The sequence below is a fragment of the Sminthopsis crassicaudata genome, chromosome 3, assembly GCF_048593235.1.
Source record: "Sminthopsis crassicaudata isolate SCR6 chromosome 3, ASM4859323v1, whole genome shotgun sequence".
Taxonomy (NCBI): Eukaryota; Metazoa; Chordata; class Mammalia; order Dasyuromorphia; family Dasyuridae; genus Sminthopsis; species Sminthopsis crassicaudata.
The window spans coordinates 285,972,686-285,993,700 of record NC_133619.1 but is presented as its reverse complement, the minus strand read 5'-3'; the positions used below and the strand labels follow the sequence as shown (position 1 = coordinate 285,993,700).

Here is a 21,015-nt window from a genome sequence, read left to right as displayed (position 1 = left end):
AAGTAATTCTCTAGATTTAGCTGTAGTTGCTAAAAATCTGTTTCAAATTGGGTTGAATGAGACAATTCCTCCAACATGAAACCAACAAGAACAAAAAAGAAGAAGAAGAAGAAGAAGAAGAAGAAGAAGAAGAAGAAGAAGAAGAAGAAGAAGAAGAAGAAGAAGAAGAAGAAGAAGAAGAAGAAGAAGAAGAAGAAGAAGAAGAAGAAGAAGAAGAAGAAAAGAAGAAGAAACTTACCATTCTCATTAGGCATGCTTTCTTCAATAATTTTTGGTTTGTAGCTTAAACATACCTGGAATAGCAAATAAAAACAACCACCATGAAATCCAGGCTTTAAAAGAAAATATCAACATGACATTTCAGAAAATTATTTCTTTCACATTCTTTTATATCTGGAAAGTCCTTGTAAGAGAATCCAGTTGATTATGGAAGAGCCAGATCATATACCTTTAAGAATAAATTTTCACTTTCTAAGCATCTCTCATACATCTAATTTGCCAAAGATGATGTCTTTTCCATTTGAAATATTCAAAGAATTTTGAGAGTATTCATATCCACCTGGGGATTTAAAGAAATTTCAAGGAGTTGGCAATGTGAAGTTCTACTAACCCTAAAGCAAGATATGAACAAGCTTCTGAATGTAAAAAGGAGCTTTGTTTTTTTCTGCTGTGTCAGACAGGACCCATCCAATCTATTAAAGCTCATGAAAATGCTCACAAAAAGGAAGCTCACTCAAATTAATCAGCTGTCCTAATGTCACCCAGACAGAAGGGCCCAGTCTCTGCTTCATACCTTCATGTCTTTTAACACATGGACTTGTGGGTGGACACTGAGATCACTTACACTCTCTGTGCTCTAGGCATCTGACATTTTTGGAAAGAAGGTGCATTCACTACTTTGAGAGGGTGTATTTTTCCTTATCTGGGATTTCCTATATCCTTGAAAGGAATCAAAAACATGAAAGGTAAATCTTCACTTACAATGGCAGATAGGCTCAATTTGAGCAAAGGGCATTGTAAAAAGTCATTGTTTACATTTGTAGGGACCTGGAAAAGGAATCCTTTTTATTGTGGGAGAGTCAGGGCATGTCTCCAAGAATAATGTTCACATCCATAGTACACATCACATCTAGCCTGCTCTTGAGGGGTTCTTTATATTGGTGAACTTAAAGCAGGGGTTTGTGTGTCTGGGCCAGATAACTGCAGTTTTAAAAGGTAAAGAAGTTCACAAAGTTATGATGAGTCGAGAACTTGCCAGCAACAAAACAAAAACCAATGACAAGAATTGTTTTCCTGCTGTCAAGTCCCAACTCAATCACAGAGTGTAGAGAGGATTGGGGAAGGGGAAGGAGGTGGTTCTGGAAACAATTAGAGACCAGTTTCTCTTATACAATCCTCCTCCTCAAGGGAAAACTGAGTTCAGAGAAGTTCAACGTGATTTAGAGAAGCATCGACAACTTAGTGAGGACGAGCAGAGTGCATTTCTGAGCCTGACATGTATATTTGCTTCTTGAATATGGACTAAGTCACTGCAGCTCTGGGTGGACTCCATAGGTATGAAAACATTTTGACGAGTAGGTTCTCAATTACATTGGGGGAATGGGCCTAGTTTCCTTCTATGGGAGAATTCCTTCAATCAATACCTTCAAACTTGACCCAATCCTATTCCTCCCTAACCTGTTAAAAACAAATTCTGAGATCCAGCTGCCTCTGGTGTATCTTCAGGCCTTTTTCCTATCTGCCAAGAACTTCCCTTGTCAGAGGACAGATGGGTCAGTGTGGGAATCTTCCTGCTTCCCACTTCCCCAGGAACCTAAGGTCTACTCAGTGATACTGATTTCTTCTTGCATACACTGGTATTTATGATGAGGAATAGCATTGGGGCTGGCAATAGAGTACAAATATGTGTGGTGTGTGGGATAAAACACTGTAGAATAACTTCCCCAAATTAAAAGTGTGTCTTGGTCTCAAGAAGATCTCTCTATCTTCTGAACACCAGGTTCATGAAAGGAGCATAAAGCTAAGAGCCTGAGTGAAGAAGGGAAAAGATTAAGAGAGGAGAGAAGGGACAATCCAGGGACAGTTCTGCTATGACAACCAAGGGAATTTAGCTAAAGTCAGTTCAGTCTCAGACACAAAAAGAGAAAAAAAGAATCTCTCCTTTAAAATATAAAGTTTAGTAATGGCAATTTGTTCCTTTTTATTTTAGCTTTGTAAACTAAAGAACTAACTGGCAGCATATTTGATTTTTGAATAGACCCAGAAATATTTCTTGAAATAGAAAGACACTTAATTTAAAGAGAAGCATTTCTTTTGTGTTTTGCAGCTTCTCAGAGCCCTCATAGCCTAAGTATATAAATATGGATCGATATGTTGGACTTATATGAGAAATGCTTTTGTATAACAGATGTTTCCTGAGGTTTAACATTACAATCATAGAAGAGATTGTATTCTTTATGGTCAACAAGTAATTGAATTAAATAGTGGCTCAGGAAAAATATTGTAAACAAATTATTTCCTAGTTTCAAAATCTCAAGATTCATGGAGCGGAAACACTTCAATCAGTTACATAGTAAAGTGATATGTTCTTCTTGAATATTCTGGATTATTTTGGAAATATGTTGACTCAGACATTTAATTTCAGTGGACAGACTGACAATAAAAAGTGAATACTGATCAACATAAAAATAAAAGTCTATTTGAAAGAACTTTAAAAATATTTTTAAAAATGCAATAGGATAGGTATTAAAGTGCAATTATTATTATTGTCGCAATGACCTCTACTGTATTACAGATATTTTTACAGATGTATTCTACTTGGGATTTATGTCTTTCGGATTATGTTTTAATTTGATTTTTTTTTTCAAAATGCGTCTGCAACTTTAAAATCGTCTCATGCTTACATCTCTTTGACCTCAATATAAAGTATATTCTAATAAACTTAGAGGATTCAAAAAGAAAACTCACCATTCACATTCTTCCTTTGTGATTTCTTGATTAATGTCTTTATCTATATCTTTGTCTTTTTTATGTCCATATTTTTCATTGACATTTAGATCTATTATCATCTCATCTGCAATAATTAAGTGATTAAATGTAGAGAAAATGAAATATTAGTTGATCTCAATAGATTTATGCAGTAATGCAATTATTATTGTTGTATCGATGACCTCTACTGTATTACAGATATTTTTACAGAGGTATTCTGCTTGCGATTTTATGTCTTTTTGATTATATTTTATTTTGATTTTTTCAACATGCATGTATAAACTTTAAAATGGCCTGATGTTTACATCTCTTAGACCTCAATACAAAGTACATTCTAATAAATTTAGAGAATTCAAAAAGAAAACTCACTGTTCATATTCTTCCTTTGTGTCTATCTATATCTTTGTCGTTTTTGTGTTCATATTTTTCATGACATTTACATCTATTATGATCTCATCTGCAATAATAAAGAGATTGAAGGTAGAGAAAAATGAAATATTAGAGAGATGATCTCTATAGTTTTATGCAGTAAATGATTAAGTAAGGAATTTTCTACTTTGGAAAATCTAACAGAGGTGACTCTCAGCTAAAAGACCAAACCAATAATTATCCTAAGTGCAAATGTATTGCAAGCAATTTCCAATGTTACAAAGGGTTAATATAGAAAACTTTCTGTTAGCACTTTATCAATAATAGAAATATTAATAAATCAAAATTGTGTTCTTACATTCTAGACAATCAAAGATAAGTAAGGGCACAGTCTTGCCTTTGTCCTCCAACAGCTTTTATTCTATTGTTAGAATGCTAGTTGAGTCTGGGTGATTAACATCCATTTCCCTAATTTATGCTGTATCAAAAAATAAGTATTGAGCATTCCCTTGGATATTATTGCCTATGGGAAGGTTGCCAAAGGGACTTCTGATCAAGTAGACTGGAACACTAGTGGAAGACTAGGTATAGCATACCAGCATGTCTTCATGAGCAATGGAAAGGAATTTTCATTATCTGGCAAAGTGTGGCCAAGTTCCAGTACTGGGATTATCTTGTTGAATATTCACTAGTACCATTCTAAATAGGATTAAATATGGACTCAATAACAAAGAGATCTCCTAAAGATAGCATTTTAAAAGCTTTTCCTAATTTGGACTAATGCTGGCAACTATCTGTTTTCTTCAAATATGTGAAATCTCCACATTGCTTGAGTGACCATAATGTTAAGAAAGGCATGATGTGTGAAACAAAGTTTAATAAACATACTCAAAGTAAGGGCAAATTGCATATGTGGTGTGTAGAAAAAGACTGAGGTAACAACACGTTTTAGAGTTTAGATATTTCATTGAATAGAATGGTTCTGTTAATTATTCCTAAATTGGAGACTAACTAGAATAGGTAGTGTTCTATACTGAGGGAGAATCCTCAATGCATGTCTTTCTAAAATTTTTCATTCAGTAAAGTTGTAGTTGGTTAAGAACGGATGTCATTGGAGAATTCTGGGAAGATGATAGAGTAGGTGGATAAATTGCCAGCTCTTCAGATTTCTCTCACAAACAGGACCAATTTGGGTCTGAGGGTGAATGTAACCTGGTGAAATATCAAGAAGACTTGGGACAGAATTGAGGTCCCCCTATTACCACCTGAGATGACTTAAAGCAAGTCTTACAAGGGATTAACCCATGTGAGTGCAAACACCTTCAGGCTAACTCCATGATATGTAGCAAGCAGGGACCCCCTAGCTGGGTGTGATTGGAACCTCAGAAGGAAGCACAGAGTCTTTCAGCTCCTGGAAACAATATGGAGTTGAGCTATGAGAAGCAGACTGAGTGAAATTCAGCCAATTAGAGAAATTGCAAACAAATGCAAAAACATGGCTCTGGGCAAGAAGGAACCAGTGCCTAATTGTGCAGAAGCAGTAGGGTAGGGATACTGCTGTGTACAGTTTCTTGCAGGAGGTTGAACTCTTGGTTTGGGCTTCTAGGGCAGAGAGGAAAGCTGAAGTGAAGCTAGAGGCACCATCCCCCTGCCCTGTGATGAGATTAATACCTTTACATACATTAATACCTCCTTCTTAAAACCAAATTAAAAAACAAATACATTTGAACCTCATCATATAAAGTTATTACAGGAACAGAGAAGCCTGGGGCTCATCTTCAAAGGAGAACACTAGAGCAAAAAAAAAAAAAAAAAAAAAAAAAAAAAGCTTCTACACCAAAGAGTGTGAAATGGTTCCCTGCCCAGAGAGAACTCAAAAAAGAATGCAAAAATCAAATAAAGCACATTGGGGAAAACCTAAATTAAAAAAAAAAAAATTAAGAAAAACAAGAAGATTATGAAAAAAGTGCTAACACAGTAGAAAAGGAGAAATTGTCTTAAAGATGAAAATGACTGAAGATCAGCAGGGAAGGGGAAGAGGTCAGTGAAGCTATGGGAAACCAAGAAATAACAAAACAGATTGGAAAGAATAAAAAATAGAACAGAACATGAAACGTAAAAAGTGACAGATCTGGAGAACAGATTAAGAAGAGAAAATATAGAATAGTTGTATTAACTGAATGTTGTGACTCCAAAAATAAACCTTGTAGTAGAGCATTGCAGTCATATATAGGGATAGGCATGTATATCATATCATACAGTATATGAATGACATCTTTTTTGTACACCCCAATGTCAATATTAAGACATAAGCTCTTTCCAACTTGGAAATACGTCTGAAGAGATGGGGATTTATAATAGGGCCTGAGAAAGTACAAAAACATTCTCCCTACACTTCTTTAGGATATATATTTTTGGCAATGAAGATATAAGACCAAAAAAGGTAAAAGTTAAAAGACAGTCCTAAAAGACATTGAGGGACTTGCAAAATTTGTTGATTTATATAAATTGGATATGGCCATCATTGGGGATTCCCAATTATGAATTGACACATTTATTTAATATATTCAAAAAAAGGTCCTGACCTCAATTCTCCCAGATCGCTGAGAGGAACAAGCTACAGAAGATAGAAAATGGCTTGGATTTACAGGGGAAATCCTTACTAACCATTTAAAATTTCTATGATCACCATTCATATTTATCCAATAGCATCATTCACCAGGGAGATGACGTCACTGAATAGTTTAGTCCCACTCCTTCACCCAGTAAAGTCATAACTCCTTCCTCTAACTTAGTGGCACAATTAGTTATATGAACTGCAAAAAGAGGAATTCAACTAAGTGGACAAGTATCTTTATAGGGTTCCTATAAAGATACTTCTGGCATACAACACATCACAAAAGGAAGAATTAATAGTCAACAGCTCTGATTGGCATATAATATTTATAATATTTACAATTTCTCAAGGAGAAATGGACAATGCATTCTTTCCTTTGCCTGGGTTTATACAGAAATAACAATGGATTATTGAAAATAGTCAAATGCACACTTATTCCAGAGGCATTACTATGTATTTTATTTTATTTTACTGATGTCACTAAGGAAACATACACCTTATTACATACCACACAAAAAGATTAAAAGTATAATTAAAACATTTTTTACATCCACTCAGAAAAAATAATTTTGTGCTATCTTAACACTATTAGAAGAATAATCCAGAGATCTCAATATTGTATTTGATAGTCATTATATAATAGAAGTTCTAGAAAGCATTGAAACAACTGAATTAAAGGTTCTAGGGATGAAATGGGGCAGCATTTTTGTCCCTCCAAAACATCAGAGTAAGATCTGCACCAGTTTACATAATGCATACTCCATCTCATATTCATTTGCCTGGTCCTCTTTTTTCTAGAGAATGGGGAAGTTGATCACCCTCTCAGTCATCCTGTAATCTTTCTCACTGCTTATGAAAATGCGTCACTACCCCATAATATCTGGCATCAATCCTCCCAATTTCTTCTGAAGTTGCTCCATATCACAAGGGAACAAGTACGTCAACTAGTGAAAGAATGACCCTCCTATATAACTTAAATGCCTCAACCATCCCCTGATTCTATTAAATAACTTTTGCTCATCAACCATCCTCTGCAACTATTAACCCTTGAGGTCCCTGAAATTTGTAGATGTGACAGATGGATTTCATAAACCCCTGACTTTGGTAGATCTCAATATGTTTATGTCTCCATCTATACTTATGCTTCATTTATTATAGCTACTGTTCATATCGGTTAAAATAGTATAGATCATCTCCTTATTGCTTTTGCCTTAGGGGACTAAGGATGCTTAAAATTGGTAACGGTTCCTTCTACATTAATAAAGCTCCCAAGACTTTTTGCTTATGCTATCATATCACCCATGTCATAGGGACTGCTTATAATCTCTAATCCTACAGGGCCAGCTCTTTTCTGTAAAAGAACTCTGTATGATGGATTTAATCCTACAACAAGGTGTTAACTCAGTGGATTGATAAAGACAACTATTATCTAGTTTAGCATGGTGATTAACAGGTTCTCTAGTTCAGTATGATTGATTTAATCCTAAAACAAGGTGTTAACAATAGAATCAAGATAATTATTCTCTAGTTTACATGTACTTGGTACTTAGTAGTTCTACAAGTTGACATCTATTCTACAAGATTGAAACCTACAATGATGTAATTATAATAGAGTATATAAGAATTAAAGAGATCTGGGAGAGGAGACAGACTTCAAGATAAAGATTCTCCTGATGGTTCTCCTGCTTCTTGAACTTTAAGAGAATAGACTTGACCAGCCCATGGTGACTCTCCTGCCTCCTGCATTTTTCCACTGAGACCAAGACCCATTCCAGAGGACCTCCAGAAAGCTAGCCCAGCCCTAGGCGAAGGAGACAGACTTTGGATTTTATCTCTGACTATTCTGGTGGTGATTATTCTGCTGAAACAAAGGCTAGTTCCAAGACCTTCAGAAAGCTAACCAGAACATTACACTTTTCAAACAATGGCACAGAGACATCAAGGCAACCCTTCCAAAACTGGAAAGATGGGGATAAAATACCCCTTCTAGAAGATTGAATAAGGCCATGTACACCTTGTATTTCCTTATATTAAATTATAATGGGCTTATACCCACAGAAAAACAACAGAAAGATATAGTTTCCTTCTCTGTCACTCAAGCTGAGGTCATGAGGAAAGATCCTTGGGATGCTAACTGAAGGACCAGAATATGCTTGTGTTTCCACAGATGGAGAAACAAAGTGGATACCAGAATGATACCCCCAATGCATCTCCTCTAATAAAGAAGAAATTCAACCCATATCTCATGACAAATGAGGAAAATATCAGTCAAAAAAGAGACGAAATGGACAAAGGAGAAGACATCATATAATGAGATGGTTTCTAGTCACATTCACCATGCTGTCCCTCATAGGACTGGTTTCTGGTGCTCAGCATTGGGTTTACATATATAAATCACGATGCTTCAATCTTATAACTTGGGAAGATTAAAAACTGGATGGGATCATGCAGGGTGGTATCTTTGGTACTGTACAATAGATCTTTGAGAAAGCACTGGACAGAGAAATTGGTTCAAACTGTTCTACACTTCCTGTAATAATGAATTTTCCTGGCTTCTTCTTGAACCTCTCCCTCCCCATATGTTTCTCCAATGCTAACATCACATCTCCTTCTATCTGCCTTATAAAACACAAACACAAGTTGTAGGCTCACTATGGGAAACGGGTGAAACCAAAAATCACTTTCACCATCAAAGATGCTAGAATTCAATTGGCGCGATGAGTCCAGTCTCCCTAATATCTGTCCCTAAAATTTGTCATTATCCAACCCGTAGGATTATTTCTAGAGTCTTCCCTATATTTATGGACTGTTTTACCCTTTTCCACAAATCATAAAGAATGTTACCAGAGTTTCATACATAACAATTATATACTACAGATGTGTAATTGCTGAACTAACGTTTTTGCATTTATTGTGGGTAAAAATTCAAATGTAACAAGAAAAGGTGATGTTTGGAATGTTACTTGTATCAATTATACTATCACACAATGTATTGGTAATAAAGTTGGGAGTAAATTGGTTTTTATAGCCCAATGACTGCTATTTGTTCTAACATGAGCAACTGGCATGGTCGTTCAGCTGAGCATTCTCTGAAAACATGTGAGAAAAAGTTAGTGATAACACATAAGGGAAAAAAAGGTGCATTTCTTGTATAGTTTTAGGGATAATTATGCTTGCTTCTATAATGACATCCACTACATCTTTAGGAATGTTGGTAGCACAGTATGAAAACCAATGTACAACAAGCAAAATTCATAGAAAACTTACAAACCAATGTAATCATTCGCAATTCCAGTTTTTAAGTAGCAATTAAAATTTTGCCATCTATTGAATAATTTGAAAGATGTAACTTTGGATAGAGGGAATGAAGATGCAATAGAAATCAGGTCCTTTATGAATTGTGATTATAGACACAAATACTTCTGTGTATTACCAAGCTTGGTACAAGACAAAGTTTCCTTAGGAGTAAATAAGGAAATATTTATAAGACATCTGGGAAACTCTAGTATAGGATAAGATATGGATGATTTCAAGAAAATTATTATTGATCACGCCTCAGCAGAAGGCTTAGAGGCTGGGAAGATTGCTGATATATGACATTCCATTAAAGAGTTTAATTCTTTAACGTGGTTATGACATCTAAGTCTTATCATTCCACTGATGGTAATGTTATTTCTTTAATTTTTTAAATTAATTTTATAATTATAACATTTTTTCACAGTACATATGCATAGGTAATTTTTTGCAACATTATCCCTTGTACTCCCTTCTGTTGCGAATTTTTCCCCTCCTTCCCTCTATACCCTCCCCAGATGGCAGGCATTCCCATACATATTAAATATGTTATAATATATCCTAGGTACTATATATGTGCAGAACCGAATTTTGTTGTTGTTGTTGTTGCAAAAGAATTGGATTCGGAAGGTAAAAATAACCTGAGGAGAAAAATGCTCACAATTTACACTCATTTCTCAGTGTTCCTTCTCTGAGTGTAGCTGATTTTGTCCATCATTGATCAGTTGGAATTGGATTAGCTCTTCTCTATGCTGAAGAAATCCACTTCCATCAGCATACATCCTCATATAATGTTGTTAAAGTGTATAATGATCTCCTAGTTCTGCTCGTTTCACTTAGCATCAGTTGATGTAAGTCTCTCCAAGCCTCTCTGTATTCATACTGTTGGTCATTTCTTACAAAACAATAATATTCCTTAACATTCATATACCATAATTTACTCAACCATTCTCCAATTGATGGGCATCCATTCATTTTCCAGTTTCTAGCCACTACAAAAAAGGCTGTCACAAACATTTTGGCACATATAGGCCCCTTTCTCTTCTTTAGTATTTCCGTAGGATATAAGCCCAGTAGTAGCACTGCTGGGTCAAAGGGTATGCAGTTTGATAACTTTGGGGGCATAATTCCAGATTGCTCTCCAGAATGGTTGGATTCTTTCACAACTCCACCAACAATGCATCAGTGTCCCAGTTTTCCCACAGCCCCTCCAACATTCATCATTATTTGTTCCAGTCATCTTAGGCAATCTGTCAGGTATGTAGTGGTATATCAGAGTGGTCTTAATTTGCATTTCTCTGATCAATAGTGAGTTGGAACACTCTTTCATATGAGTGGAAATAGTTTCAATTTCATCATCTGAAAATTGTCTGTTCATATCTTTTGACCATTTATCAATTGGAGAATGGCTTGATTTCTTATAACTTAGAGTCAATTCTCTGTATATTTTGGAGATGCAGCCTTTATGAGAACCTTTAACTGTAAAAATGTTTCCCCAATTTGTTACTTCCCTTCGAATCTTGTTTGCAGTAGTTTTGTTTGTACAAAAGCTTCTTAATTTGATAGAATCAAATTTTTCTATTTTGTGATCAATAATGATCTCTGGTTCTCCTTTGGTCACAAATACCTTCCTCCTCCACAAGTCTGAGAGGTAAACCTATCCTTTGTTCCTCTAATTTATTTATGATCTCGTTCTTTATACCTAAATCATGGACCCATTTTGATCTTATCTTACTATGTGGTGTTAAGTGTGGGTCCATGCCTAGTTTCTGCCATACTAATTTCCAGTTTTCCCAGCAGATTTTGTCAAATAATGAATTCTTATCCCAAAAGTTGGGATCTTTGTGTTTGTCAAACACTAGATTGCTATTTTTATTTACTATCTTGTCCTGTGAACCTAACCTCTTCCACTGATCAACTAGTCTATTTCTTAGCCAATACCGAATGGTTTTGGTGACTGCTACTTTATAATATAGTTCTAGATCAGGTACAGCTAGGACACCTTCATTTGATTTTTTTTTTCATTACTTCCCTTGAAATTCTCGACCTTTTGTTGTTCCATATGAATTCTGTTGTTATTTTTTCTAGGTCATTAAAATAGTTTCTTGGGAGTCTGATTGGTATAGCACTAAATAAATAGATCAGTTTAGGGAGTATTGTCATCTTGATTATATTCCCTCAGCCTATCCAGGAGCACTTAATGTCTTTCCAATTATTTAAATCTGACTTTATTTTTGTGGCAAGTGTTTTGTAATTTTGCTCATATAATTCCTGACTTTCCTTTGGTAGATATATTCCCAAATATTTTATACTATCGACCATTTTTGAATGGAATTTCCCTTTGTATCTCTTGCTCTTGGATTGTATTGGTAAAGTATAAAAATGCTGAGGATTTATGTGGATTTATTTTGTCCTGAAACTTTGCTAAGGTTCTGAATTATTTCTAATAGCTTTTTAATAGAATCTTTTTCATGTCATTTTATCTTGGTGATTTTGTCTGTGTCTCTGTGCATAATGTCTGTGTCATGTTTGTTCTGTGAGCTAGATTTTGCTACCAAGAAAGATTCTTAGCATCCCTTAGTCCCATTTTAACCAGGAAAACAGCCTAACTTTTTCCCTATGGACCCAGTTCTAGCCTCACTGGGAGCTGCAGAAAATAGGTTACTCATTAAAATTATAGAAAAGCAAAAATGACAGCAGATTCTCTCAAGGTTTTGAGAGAAACTGATTAAGGAATTTGGCAACTAATCAAAACAACAACTAGAAAAATGGCAACTTTCTGCTAGCACCTCTGTCTTGTCTGGAGGCTCCTTCTATTCCTCTGGGAAAGGGGCCCCAGATGGAATTAAGGGGACCCTCTCTACAGCCCTGGTCACTTGGCTGCTCTGCTCCCCAAAGTCCAGGATGCCCATCTTTTGTAAGGACTGCTAACAAGATCTTTATAGCCCAAATCGCTCTGCTTGCTAACTTCTCTCATCTGGGATCTGAATAAGAAAAGAGAATGCTGAAGTGCTGTTGAGAAAGCAGCAACAGCCATGGAGATTCCACACACCCTTGACCAAACATCTCCCCACCCTGGCTGAGAGGAATGAGGATAGAGTGGGAGTCAGGCTGCAAGGTCAGCATTCCCCAAACCTTGGCACCTGAAACTACCATCAAAGGGAAATCCTGGTCCCAGCTACTCCAGCCTTCATGAGTTCTGTCCAACAACTGCTTGGCAGGAGTCTGGGCACCCCTGGCAGCACCAGCATGGCAGTGTGAGGGGAGAAAGCCTGTTTTCCGCAAACCCACCATTCTCTGTTTCAGTTACAAAACTGTATTAGCCATATGATTTATGGCAAATTAGTCTATCTCTGCCCAGTTTTCTGATTTGGAAAGATAATTGGTTATGATTGTTGCTGTGAAGACCATGATTGCAAAAGTGTTTAGCATATGGCAAATGCTATAAGAATGTTACCGGCTCTATTGGACAAAATTGCTTTATATTTGATAACTTTATATGGGATGTTAGATGTGACCAACATACAAATCCAGTGGTGAGATAGCTGTTTGGGTGTTTCTAAATTACATTAAGCAAATTCAAATAAATTAAGGCCTCACCAGGCCTAGGAGAATAGTGCATAGAATCCCTTTCTCTTTCTTGCTCCTTCCTTCTTTCCCTGACTGGAAGAAGGGGTAAGAGGAAGAGAAACAAAATTAGATAATTTAGTGAATTCTGTTATTTGAGATGTGATAGTAAAAGTAGTTCTTAAGGAACTCTAACTAAAGCCCACTAATGGGATATGTAAATTGTAATCTATTTACTTTAACTGTGTTAAAAGAAGATGTAAGAGTTTGGAAATTTGCAAAAACAGAAAAGCAGTTTAGTGCTATTAAAAAACAAAAACAAACAAACCAAAAACTCTTGCAACAAACACACTACTTTTCAGTTATCTAGAGTCAGATTTCTCAGTGACCAGTAACAAAAAACTGACATCTTAACTCCTTCTTGGTTCATAAAAAGGGAAGTATTTGTATGAACTGGAAAATATCCAAATGGCAATTCAGTTTCTCTAGAACACTTAATTAGAATTTAGGCAATCTCATGAACTAAAGTTAAGTGAATTTTAAAATCTGTTCTCTCCCTCTTAAAAAAATGTTCCTTATTTTCTCCCTAAAACATAAAACAAAAGAAAAATAATTTAAGGAAATAGAAATTCTCCTGAAGAAATTCCCAGCTCAACAGTTGAGGGACAGAATAGATTCATCAACTAAAAGAAGGTGGACAGTTTACCTACCCTTGCTAATCCTGTTTTATCTTTTGTAAACGTAATTTTAAAAAATTAGGTATTTTCACCTTGGCTAGAATATTAAGAGGAAGTTACAAGTAACACTACCTGGCTATTACTTAAGAAATACCTAAAATGGTTGACTAAGTTATTTGGAGGTATTGGCATCATGTTAAAACTGATCATTATTGTATATGGAACAACAGGGAAGAAATGAAGGCTTTATCAGTTCACTCTCAAGTATATGAATGGTGAAGTTGTTATCAGTTCCACTTCATGTATGGAAGTATCTAACATAATAGTCCATAAAAATATAAAGAATTTGTTGAGAAACAAGCTCAGCCAATTCCATGGGGCTTCTTTCACCTCACTTTAATTTATAAGCTTACCAGTTTTATTGAAATAATGAGGGTAAGCAAGGTTATCAGCCCTAAGAAATAAGCCTTTTTAGGAAGTACAGTTCTAAATAAGGAAAGTGCTCACTAAGAATCTATAAGCTCATTTAATAATTAATCCTTTGTACCAGGAAAAGTTTATACATATAGAATTTACTTCTTTTCTTTGTGTATCTCATCATTTCCACTCATCATCAGTTCAATTCATCACCAATATCACTTAGTTTTTATGATAGCCACTTTTTTTTTGAGAGAAGGCATATTTTAATTGATTGACAAAAATGCAATTAAAAAATAAGAATTGCTTAAGAATATAGTTATATTAAACATTCATTGTCTACTTCATCTTTGTTTTCTAAGAGATTAGGCCAACTTTCATTATATTTCCTTATAAATGAAAAATCCCATTTGAAAACCAGTATTTAGCCAACCTTGTTCTCTTAAAAATTATCAAAATATATAGTTATTTGTTTTTTGCTTGAGGGAGGGAGCATCCATTCTAACTTATAACAATACAGAACAGAAGGAAAATAAACTCAGAGTGAATTAAGCCTTACAAAGCCTTTTTATAAATGTGAAAATTATTTCTACAATAAGGATCACTCAGGATCTTGCTGCTCCCACAGTAAAGGATCAAAGGGCCTGGAATCTGATATTCCAAAAGGCAAAAGAACTTGGAATGCAGCCAAGAATAAACTACCAGCTAAGCTGAGAATTTTCTTCCAGGTAAGGAGATGGACACATAATGAAACAGGTAAATTCCACTTGTTTCTAATGGAAAGAAAAAAAAAACAACAGAAATAAACAAAAATTTTGACCTCCAAATCTAGGATTCAAAAGTAGCAGGAAAAGGTAAAAAGAACTCTTGAGAACTGTATTTCTGTTATGGACATACATAAAGAGTGCATGTATAATTTGATTTTACTGATATAATATAAAAAAGGAAAAGTAGAAATGGAAAGGGGATAGTATCAGAAAAAGGGAAAAGGGGAGATAAAAAGAGGGAAACTACATCCCACAAAGAAGCAAAGGAAACCTATCCTATTTGAAGGAATTTAGGGAGTGGGAGTAACATTGTATGAACCTTACTCTCATCAGATTTGGTTCAAAGAGAAATTAACTGACATATTTGCTTTGCAGAGAAACTCCTCTCACCTCATTAAAAAGTGGAAGAAGAAAAGGGAAAAGGAAAAGAGTAATACAGTATAAGAAAGGGGAAGAGATTCACAGGGGGCAGAGGGACTACTATAAAGAGGGAGAGGTGCTTGAGGCCAGTGGTATCCATAAGTTTAATACTGGGGAGGGTGGTAAGGGGGATAAGAAAAAAGAAAAGCATAATCTGGTGATAATAAGATGGCAGGAAATACAGAATTAGTCATGAATGGGATGAACTCCCCTGTAAAGTGGAGGCAGGAAAGCAGCCTGGATCCAAAGTCAGAGCCCTACAATATGCTATTTACAGGAAACACATTTAAAGCAGGGTGATTGATACATACAGAATAAAGGTAAAAGGTTGGAGCAGAATCTATTATACTTCAGGTGAAGTAAAAAAAAAACAAAAAAAAAAAGAAGGGGTAGCCATCCTTATCTCAGATCGAGCAAAAGAAAAATTTAATCTAATTAAAAAAATAAGGAAGGACATATTATCTTGCTAAAGCGTAGCACAAACAATGAAGCAATAATAATACTAAACTTATATTCATCAAGTGTTGTAGCATCTAACTTCCTAAAGGAAAAGTTAAGAGAGTTGCAAGAAGAAATATAGAGCAAAACTATAATAGTGGGAGATCTCAACCTTGCACTCTCAGAATTAGATAAATCAAACCATAAAACAAATAAGAAAAGTAAAAGAGGTAAATAGACTATTAGAAAAGTTCAGTATGATAGATCTTTGGAGAAAATGAATGGAGACAGAAAGGACTATACTTTTTTCTCAACAATTCATGGAACCTATACAAAAATTAACCATATATTAGCACATAAAGACCTCAAAATTAAATGCAGGAAGACAGAAATAGTAAATGCATTCTTTTCAGATCACGATACAATAAAAACTACATTCAATAACAAACTAGCGATAAATAGATCAAAAAGTAATTGGAACCTAAATAATCTCATCCTAAAGAATGACTGGGTGAAACAACAAAACATAGACCCAATAATTTCACTCAAGAGAATGACAACAATGAGACAATATACCAAAATTTGTGGGATATAGCCAAAGCGGTAATAAAAGGAATTTTTTTTTTTTTTTATCTTTAGAGACTTACTTGAATAAAACAGAGAAATAAAAGATCAATGAATTTGGCTTGTAACTTAAAAAGCTAGAAAAAGCCCAAATTAAAACCCCCAATCAAATACTAAACTTGAAATTCTAAAATTAAAAGGAGAAATTGATAAAATTTAAAATAAAAAAACTATTGAATTAATAACTAAAAATAAGAGTTGATTTTATGAAAAAAAATAAAAGAGATAAACCTTTGGTAAAACTGATTAGAAAACATGAGTGTTTTTTTGTGTTTCAGCACTGTGTTGTTTTGATGTTAGAATAGATCTCAATAAAGCCTCCTTATCATGACTGACAGCTATTACAATAGGGGCCCAAGTATTATTTCCCAGCATTACCAAAGCTATCATTTGCCCTATATAACCAATATTGATTAGTGATTTAAAGGTTTAGAAAGAACAATCATTTTGTCTGATGTGATACTTTTAATAATAAATACTTATTATGGTCCAAACAGCAATGGGGCAAATCCAACGTCCGTCTCAAATAAAGTTATCAAAACCTAGATAACTAAATGCAGTGATGAAAAAAAAATTTTTTTAAATTCCATTGGATAGCTGCTCTGGGCTTCTAAAGCATTTTCAATTATTTTTGTCCAAGGTAACCTTGTGAATTAGTTGCCTAACTAATGAACATTTGGTCTCACCATTTTTGAGTTCTCCTTCAGTCTCAAAGATCTCCAAGTCCAGGAGTTATGGCCTCTTCCCTTTTGCTTCTCCTGGTTCTGGTGACCTCATTTTTACCTTAAATGGAAAGAGATTCACTATGCGAAATAATCCTGAAAGGCTTTTATTCTCTAGGGCAGAAATTTTTAGCTATTTAGACAAAGAACAGGAGGAAACAGAATTAAAACAGAGAGACAAGGGGATGTTTTTTTTTTGTTTGTTTGTTTTATTTTGTTTTGTTTTGTTTTTTGTTTTTTGTTTTTTCTGCTAGAAACAGAGAACACTCATTGTCAATAATTCTATCAGTATTGGTGGAAAGGAGATGAGGAAAGGTAGATCTATATTTCTCCCCACTCACAATTTCAACTTAAGTACAGGTGGCAAGGGCCCAGGCTAATTATTGGTAGAAATAGAATTGCATTTGGAAACAATGAAAGTAGACCTTGGGTAGATTCAGATGAGACTCACTGATGCTTTCTTCATCTTATTCTTATTCCTTAAGCCAATTAAAAAAAAAAAACTGGGACCCAAAGCTATTTCTGTGGCGGACTTTAGGATTCAACACAAGGCCAAGTAGGTGACATCACATTAAATGCCTGATTATGAGGCAGCTAGCCTGATGCTCAGATTTTCAAAAGAATAAGGCAGAAATGATAGGGAGGAAGGCAAGGAAATTACCACTACTTTATTTACTGTCTGCTAAGAAAGAATATTCCAAGATGAACCACACAGTTAACTGAAATCCAGAACATTATGCATAGAACACTTTTACAATTCAAACACAAATTGCTCTTTTTTTTCAACAAACTGCACATTTTTTTTTCTTTTTACTGCATCAATCTTGAAATCAATCTGGGTATGAGAGAATTACAAGAACGATGGTGAAATACTTCCTTTTTATTAGGTTTTCAATTATTGCTACCTGGAGTGCTTTGACTCTATTATTTGTTGATGCCATTAAAACATAGAGGGAAAAATAGATATGTTTTAATAAACCGATTCTTATCTGAATCATTTCAGATTTTTCTTGAGAAATCACAATTCCAGTGGAGACTGTAACATTAGCTAATGATGTTCACTTTTCATGATTAAGATCTTTCCTTTCCCTCAGTTGATAACACAATCCGGGCCATCAATATTCTAATTCAGACTTATACTTTGTATATAATGTCCAACTGAAACTTATTTTGATTTATTATTCATCCTTTATTAAAATGACATTTATATCTTAATCTGCAGAAGCAGCCCCCACTAAGGATTGCTCTCATGCACATATGCACACATATGCACACACACTAAGACAGACATATCTGTAGACTCCCAGCCACACAACCTCCTGCATACTAACACCATCAGGAGACATAAGGGCTGGGCTTCCAAGCTGCTTAGGGAATAGGAATGTTTCTTTTTGTTTTTTGAATTATTTTTTAAAGATTATGGAGTGTATGCATTTGGCCATCACAATGCTGCTTAAATTCATGTATAGTAACATATATTAGCTGTTAACACTGAATGCCCCTCTTATGTCCTAAGCAATCAAACAACATCAAAGTTTCCCCTCAACAACATCCTCAATTTCAGACTCAACCCTGCTTACAGGGACTTCTGATGTCACAAAGATAGTTCTCCTTAAAACAATCCAAGTTTACCCAAACGAAATAAGGCACAATTCCTGTTGAAGTGAGTTGAAGAGGTAAAGGCTGCCTTTGATGTTCTGGATGTTGGGAAATTAGTTTTGACAGAAATCCACCTGGGAAAAGGGCAACCTGCATTCCTTTTCTAAATCGGCCAAGGTTTGTTAGGACTGAGGTGTTGTTTTTACTTAAGTTTGCTTATATATTTTTTGCCTAAGTTAAGAGAATTTCTATGACAAAAGTCACATTTTAATATTTCAGTAGGCAAACTACTCGAATAAAGAGATGATTCCGAGAATTTTTCCTTGAGGCTGAAACAAAAATACAGCACATGGGAAATATCCTTCATTTATTTTTTTTCCAGAGAACTTGGCACACGTTCAGAGGAGGAAATGTTGTGGGTTGTCTGTGATTCACCAAAGAGCAACAGCTGTGTGGTTTTGTCCCATCTTCCAAAGCCTATGCCCTTGTGTCTTCAGGTATGCAGACATAGTGATTGCCCCAGGTGACTCAACAAATGTTTGGCAGCAAGAATGATGTCTAGAAGTTGAAAGCTCCCTAAGAAGCCGACACATTTTCTTGTGCAAAACCTGTTGAATGTTTTGTATTTTGCTGGAAGCAGATGAACCAAAGTTAAAGATGTAGGGCATTCTGTGAAAAGCAATTAAAAGACATTGCAATTCTGATGGCCCCTGACTTAGGCTGGGCATAAAATTCAATCCCGTTTATTATGATTCTTCCTATCTTCATTTGCATTATTTGATGCCAAAGCAGTTTTTCTTTAAACTACATTTTTAAAATTTAGTTTTATAATTTTTTTGACGGTACATATGCATGGACATTTTTGTTTGTTTGTTTTTTTACAACATTATCCCTTGCATTCACTTTTCCAAATTTTCCCCTCCCTTCCTCTCCCCTTTCCCCTAGATGACAGGCAATCCCATACATTTTAAATGTGTTACGGTATATCCCAGATACAGTATATGTGTGTAAAACCAAATTTCTTGTTGGAAGATAAGAATTGGATTCCGAAGGTATAAGATGAACTACATTTTCTAAAGGGCTTTCAACATGCTTCATGAAAAGACCAGAACTGAATGGAAAATTTGACTTTGGAATATTAGACTCTCGACAAACATAAAAAGGAAGATCATGAAGGACTTAATAAGGTAAAATTGTGAACATTCTTCCAAGGGAAGATGAGACTGGTAACTTACCAGAATTTTCTCATTTTTAGTGCACTTAGAAGGAGTATACATAGAAGGCACAGGTGGGAGTTGAATGGGAATATCTAAGAAAAAAAGTTGAAGGGCTGAGAGGAATATATAGGGAGGAAGCTGTTAACCTATAACCTATAAAGGTAGAATGGGATTGTGACACATAAAAGAGGGAAGAAAAAGCTTTTACAATGGAAAGGAAGAGGAGGGAGATAAGGAGTAGAAGGCGGGTTAACATGCTTGGCTCAATTGGGAAATATCAAACATGTACAATTGAGTACAGAAATGTATCTTACAGGACAGCAGGGTGGGAGGGAAGGGGATAAGGAAACATGGTGATGGGAGGGCGGGCCGATTGAGGGAAGGGGTAGTCAGAATCCCAAACACGGCTGGCATTCTCAGTGAGGGTTTGGGAGGGAGGGAAGGTGAGAATCTGCAGCTCAGGAGCGGCTGCACGCGGCGAGCTCGTTTCCCGGGCATCTGTTCCGGTTGAAGTCTCCCTTCCTGGGGCTTCTGGCGTTGCCGCCAGTCCAGTACCGGCCCCAGCGCAGCTACAGCCGTTGGGGCGCCAGCGCCATGGTCACTCGCACACTGGGGCCGCAGTGGCTGCTGCCACATAACTAACCACTTTTATATTGGAGAGGGGGTAAGACCAGATCTCCTTCCTTTGCCCTTTTCGTTGATTTCCTTGATATCCTTCCTCTTTGTTCTTTTACGTGGATTTGGTTATTTTGACTAGCTCTGTCAAATATTTTACTCTCCTCTTTGTCTTGGGTAATTTGACAGGAAGGAGCACCAAACAAGTTAATTTAGGTGAAATGGTTATTTCATGATATTGGCTGGGCCTGCCCTTGAGAAGATGATATCTTTTGAATTGTTTAGATCTGACTTTATTCATGAGACAAGCAAATGTTTTGGGATCGTCTGGGTTTGTCTTGGCAGAGAGACTCCCAAACGCTTTATATTGTGAGTTATTTTAAATGGGATTTCTCTCTCGTGCTGCTGGCTCTCTTGCCGATTTAAACAAATTCTAGTGATTTATGGGCATGTATTTTATATCCTGCAACTTTGTTAACGTTAAGTTAACTACTAAGTTAACTTATGTAAAGTAAAGTTAAGTAGTTCTGCCTTGATTCTCTAGGATTCTCCAAGCCTACCATCATCTTCTCTGGCAAGACTGACAGTTGCATTTTCTCATTGCCAGTCCTAATTCCTTCACTTTCTTTGTCTTCCCTTATTGCTACAGAAAACATTGCTAGTGCAATATTGAGTAATAGTGGT

At 35.6% G+C, this 21,015-nt stretch overlaps 2 long non-coding RNA genes across 2 annotated transcripts in view; one reads left to right on the top strand and one right to left on the bottom strand.

The window, feature by feature from the left end:
* LOC141561374 (uncharacterized) overlaps positions 1 to 21,015 on the bottom strand; it is a 238,867-nt gene that overhangs the window by 55,717 nt on the left and 162,135 nt on the right. The gene's annotated exons all lie outside the window — the stretch shown is intronic.
* The window catches only part of LOC141561372 (uncharacterized), a 104,692-nt gene continuing 103,932 nt past the window's right edge, over positions 20,256 to 21,015 (top strand). The window contains exon 1 of the long non-coding RNA XR_012488035.1: positions 20,256 to 20,380. This is a non-coding gene — a long non-coding RNA (uncharacterized LOC141561372). The remainder of the gene's footprint in view (positions 20,381 to 21,015) is intronic.